Raw genomic sequence first — 6301 nt, forward strand, 5'->3', positions numbered from 1 at the left:
ATCACAGCCGGTGCTAATTGTGCCCTGGCACTCATTTCCCCCAGTCCCCACTCCCAGACCTTTCAGAGAGGCATTGTTTGCTGAGTCCACTTACTCTGGAGATGATGTGGAGAAGGAATTAGGGAGCTGGGGAGTAGGAATGGGGGCAGGCAGCCTAGCTGAAAGGCTATTACAAGTGTTCCTAATGAAAGATGAGAGCTGCAAAAGGATACAATCAGCTCCCAAAAGATGGTGAATGGAGTTTAACAAGGAGAGGAACACGTGAAAACAAGCAGTACAACGTGTTATGGCTGCTGGGATACAACTCTGTAGGTCTAGGCAATGCGGCACCAACGGTCTACTCTCCCTGGAAGGGGGAAAAGCAGATGGTAGAGTCAGGAAAGGTTTCACAGAAGAAGTGATCCTTGACCTGAGACGATGTCATAGAGCATTCTAGAAAGAGGAGAGAGCAGGAATAAAAGTACAGCGACACAAAATCAATGACACGCACAGAGAATTCTGAGTAATTAAATATCACTGGAGTAAAGGATTTACCGAAGCTGGCAGATTACAGAAAATCTGTTTCCCATTCTAAAGAGTCTTAAGTTCATCCCGCAGGGCAGGCAATGAGGAGATATTGAAGGGCTTTAAAGGAGAATTTTGAATTTTAGAGGACAAAACACCCTTAGAGGCAGTATGGAGGATGGCTTGGAATAAGGCAAGGAGCTCTGCTTGTGGCTCAGGCATCAGGTAATTAATTCCATTAATTCCATTAACCAGAATCAATTTCTCAAAAGGTGAGTTCACTAAGGTATTTTAGAAATAATACTTTTTCTTTCTCACCAATGTAAAAACTAGAATGATAAACAAGGTTGAGGAGATATTGAAGGGCTTTAAAGGAGAATTTTGAATTTTAGAGGACAAAACACCCTTAGCAGCAGTATGGAGGATGGCTTGGAATAAGACAAGGAGCTCTGCTTGTGGCTCAGGCATCAGGTAATTAATTCCATTAATTCCATTAACCACAATCAATTTCTCAAAAGGTGAGTTCACTGAGGTATTTTAGAAATAATACTTTTTCTTTCTCACCAATGTAAAAACTAGAATGATAAACAAGGTCTTTTTTTTTCTAAACTCTATTGTATAAACTTAGTTGTACACTCTAATAAATGGAGTGAGGCTGAATAGCCTTTGGCATCCATCCCAGAGACCGAAACGGTGAGAAAACAACAAAACACGGAACATAATATCTATCCATAAATCCAACTGTATGGCTAGGGTTATGGAGAATTTTAAGAGTTATGATTTCCCTGGCAAAGTATCAAAAAACATACCTTCAAAAGTTACTCAGAACAGTCATTTGGAGTCCGGCCATGCTGACAGAATGAAAGATGTTCAGTAAATAGCCTACGTGTAATTCCCCATTTCTAAAGAAGTAAAAAAAAGGATGTTTTCTAAGGCTACCGAATGACCTATTTTATTAAATAGTAACATGGTCGTAAAAAAAAGCCAAGAGAAAACTTCCCAGCACACGTAGAAAATGGAATCAATTTATTTTTTTCTTTAAAAAAAGATAGGTATCTTCTGTCATATAGAAAATGTCTTGAGAGGAAACTCACCAACACGTTCACAGTGGTAATCTCTGGGTGAATTACAAGTGCTCTCTATTCTTTTTTTGCCTTTTGGTGTTGTCTAATTTTTTACAACAAGCATGCACTGCTTCTACAGGTAAAAACAAAAAAGTCAAAAGAGCAACCAGGTGTACAGTCAGAATGTTGTAGGCCGTCTTTTTCAACTTTCTGATTCTGAATAAGATTAATGTAAACTGCTTTTGAGGTAACCTTCTAGTGTGCTTTGAATACAGGCAAAATTTCTTTCCTTAAGTCTTTGTCTTCAGAGAACAAACTTTTGGATTTTCAAAAATACAAAAATTTCCACTTTTAACTATTTAGGCTAGTGGAGGGGAATACTGATACTAGTATCTGAAAACAGTTGGGAATTGAAAATATCATGTATAATCATGTTATAATAGGCTTTTTAAAGCATTAAACACAATGCTTTTGGCAGATATGCCTTCTGAATTAAAATTTTCTTTGGCTAATAAAATGACTCTATGCTCCTATATGTGGGCTGATAAATGAAGGGAGAAGACCATGGTAAAAGTGAGAGGTCTAGAATTTTAAATTCATTGCATATAATCTACAAACCGTATGCTCTACAGGAAAATTAATAGACTCTCTATGGTGAAAATATAAACTATTTTTTAAGCACAGGCAGACACGAAAGAGGGCTACAAAAGCATGGAAAACAGAATGCTAATCTCTGCTGTGTCTTATGCAATGCAGATGTAAAATAGCCATACAAAACACCTGGATTCAAAATAGTCCAATCTACTGCTTATCCTCAAAATCCAGCTTTTCATAATCAGAGGACACTCTTTTAAAAGCAGATCTATCTGAAATTATAGTCAGCAAAGTATTTCAAAAGAAAAATGAAACACTCATCTCCCAGGGTTTGTCCAATAAACTTGATGTGAAGTATTTTTCCATCTCTTAACACACAGAAAGGGACTTGCAAAGAAAGACATGTAATTATGATTTATCTTAAATTAAGTGCATTGAACCTTTCCTGACACTACAAGAATTTAGATAGTTTAAAGAAGATTTGGATGTATTGTTTATAATGTATAGATTCTCTTCAGGTCCTCTGAAACACAGTATTTTCTTATAGGCTAAGATGTGTACCCTCCCCTCATAAGAACTCCCTTCCGCAATGCGTAGGGGAGCACAATTTCTGAAACCACCATACAACATTCTAATTTTTAGGTACCTTGGAGAGAGAATAAGTTTTACAAAGTTTTTACACTAATTATTTTTCCCTCCCATCTGTCTCCAACAATGGAGTTCTACCCTAAACTCTGAAGAAACACCATCATCACCAGTCTCTGCCACCAGTCCCTTTTCAAATCTTGATTTTGCTTTCAAAGCTCAAAAGAATCTGTCCAGCTGAGAACTGTCCTCAGAGACTGGGAGGAGAAAAGACCAAGGAGGCCTGGACAGAACTGGTAGGCAGATCACAGTCCCCACTCTCAGGGAGCTCGCAGTCCAGAGAAATAAGCACTTAAAAAGGCTTTCAACACAAAGGGATGTTGGAAGGCTAGAAAGCAGGTGCTATGGGTAGGGGTATCATTGTACACCTTTTAATCACTTCCTTGACCTTCCTGACCCCTGTACCACATGGTCATCTAGAATCCCTGCCCTGCTTACCCTCCATGATGTCTAGTTTGCCATCCCTCTTTATCTACCCGTATTGCTGAGAAATGCTACAGAAAACAGTGAAACTGTGCTGATCTAGCCCATTACAAACTGATGTTACTCTCCCTCACTCCTGTCCTCATGGTTCTGAGCAGTTCTTTTAGCTCCTCCTACTGGTCTGCTAGTACCTTCTCCATGGTGACCTTTCAATTTTGCTTCTTTTATTAAGCCACCACCAGCCCCTCTTCTCCCATCACTACTAACAGTGATGATCAGACTTCAGTTCCCACAACATTCTTCCTCCACAGTTCAGGACTACTTCTTTGTCATGGTTTCCACCTTTTCTCATATTTGTAATCTCCATCGCTGCCCTTAACCCCCTCACACCTGCTGTGGGCACCTGCGAGGTCACTACTTTGATCATTCATTCCGTCTTGCTGCTATCTCTCCCTGCCATCTTCACTCTTGCTCCTTCACTGACTCTAACATCTACCTAACAAACATTGCTCTCTCCAACCACACACGTGAAACAAAAACAAATACAAAACCCAACTTTGATTCAAACCAAAATCCTTTTTCCTTTCAAGCCAAAAACCAGTTTCTCTTTTTCGAGACTGTCAACATTCTGAAAAGATTAATCTACAAAACTTAGTGCCTCCATTTTCTTATTACTAATTCTTCACTTTTGGCAATCTGATTTCTGCTCCCACCATTTTACTGAAGTTGCTCATCATACAAATAACATCCCATTTGCCAAACACCATTGATTTTTCCACAATCATAATACTTGACATCATCGGTCATTCCTTTATCCTGACATTATAACTTCCTTGGCTCCAAGACATTCCTTAGCTGAGACATTTTCCTGTCTCTCTTCTCCATGCCTCTTTTAGCTTGTCCCATGTTCTAAATAAAAAACCATTCACAATATGTTAGATTTTAAAGATTCTGAGTGCCTGCTTAAAGTATGTAAGGCACTGTGCTATACAGACAAAAACAGTCATTAAGAGGGGTTGAACCAAGCAGGCTAGTTTGGGTAGGGTTTCGATGCCCAGGGTTTCTTCTAAGACAAAGAAGAAAAAAGAGCAAAGGGTAAGTATAATTCCAGATTTTTAGAAAGCACTAAACTTTAAGTCAGGAGGACCAAATTCAGTAGACAAGATGCAGTACAGGAATAGGACCCACACAGGAAACAGCCAAAGGTAACAAATAGGGAAAGAGCTAGAACGAGGGGGGAGGGTTCTTGCCAGATGCTGTGAACGAAGCTGACTTGTCCTCAGTTGGCCTATATAGGTCGTCAGACAGGCTTAAGAGTAAAGTCAAGGAAGACAACAAAAAGTAAAATAAAATAGGGTACTTGCTCTTATACAATGCACACAAGTCTGTTTCTTCTGTGAAATGTGAATAAAAGCAGTATCTAAGTCATAAGGTAATTAAGGATTAATTGAAACAATGTATGTAAAGAACGAAGCACAGGGCCTTACATATAGTAAATGTAAGCTATTATTATTAATATTCTATCCTCTAAACTATATAACACAGATAAAGCTTAAGTTAAGCATATGAAATCATTCTAGTATCAAATCTAATTTAATTCTTTCACCTATTTGGCATACTCAAAAGTGGCCTGTAGGTTAATGCTCTAACCTTTTAAAATAGGATATAAACATGGGTGTGTGTACTGCTCAAAATAAGGTGATTTTTCTTCCTACTTGCTGCACTACTAAAACAACTGCCTTCACATTGGTTACCAACGGCCTGTTTTCAGAACGTCATGATCTCTTTTTAGATACTTCTGAACTACTTTCTACCTCTCAATATTTTCTTGCCCTGTGGATTCCCAGATACCACTTTGGTTTGGTATTCTCCTGCCTCTCTTACCATGTCTTCTTCATCTCCATGGAGGATCCCTTTCTGGCTGCCTTTTCAATTCTGGTACTTCTCAGTTTCATCCCTACTTATTCCCACTTCCAAAGCTTTCCAATATGCTACACTATCTTAATTTATATCTTCATCATCTCTGACTTGGACTATTGCAATAGCTTAAAGGGTTTCCTGGTTCCTACTTTCTCCCAATCCCACTCTATTCCTCATGACACCATCAAAATATTTTTTTTTAACAGCAAATGTTTGTGAAAAGACATCCATTATCTCCTATTGCCTACAAGAAAAAGTCCCAAACCTCAGCAAACAAGACCCTTCATTTTCACCCCAACCAATCCCTCCAACCTCATCTCATCCTGCTCCACCAGCTCACCCAGAACTCCAACCACATGGAAATGTTCTCTGTTGCTGAGATTACAACATGTTCTTTCACAAATCCCTGGCTTTCCACATTTCTTCCTTGAAAGCTGTTTTTGCTGTTCCCAACTAGTTCCTGACCCAGCTCCTTTCTCTGTTAAGCATTTACCACACTGCATTTTAAATATCTGCTTACATGTCAGGAAAATATAAGCATCTCATGCATTGGGAATAGCCTTCTCTTTTTCATAGCTGCAGAATCTAGTACCAAGCAAATACTCACCAAATATTCACTGACTGAATTGTAAGCAATCAACAAACATTAAAATTATTTTTTTAAAAAAAGAGTTGCAGTTTTAAAATTTCTCCTTAGGTGGAACTGATTGAAAGAAAACAGATGCAAATAAAATACTCAAGCTCAAATCTCAAAGTAAACATAGATACTTTGAAGGACCAGAAGACACATAAGGACAACAGTGCAGTAACATCTGGATTATTCCAGAACGTCACACACACACACACACACACACACACACACACACACACACACACACACACGTACGTCAAAGTTGTATGGTGGCCAGGGCAGTAAATATAACACACACACACACCTCTTACCAGGGCAGTAAATATAACACACACACACACACACACACACACCTCTTACCAGGGCAGTAAATATACCACACACACACACACACACCCCTTACCAGGGCAGTAAATATACAACACACACACCCCTTACCAGGGCAGTAAATATACCACACACACACACACACACACACACCCCTTACCAGCGCAGTAAATATACCACACACACACACACA

This window comes from Galeopterus variegatus, unplaced genomic scaffold (assembly GCF_000696425.1).
Source record: "Galeopterus variegatus unplaced genomic scaffold, G_variegatus-3.0.2 Scaffold3642, whole genome shotgun sequence".
NCBI classification, from domain to species: domain Eukaryota; kingdom Metazoa; phylum Chordata; class Mammalia; order Dermoptera; family Cynocephalidae; genus Galeopterus; species Galeopterus variegatus.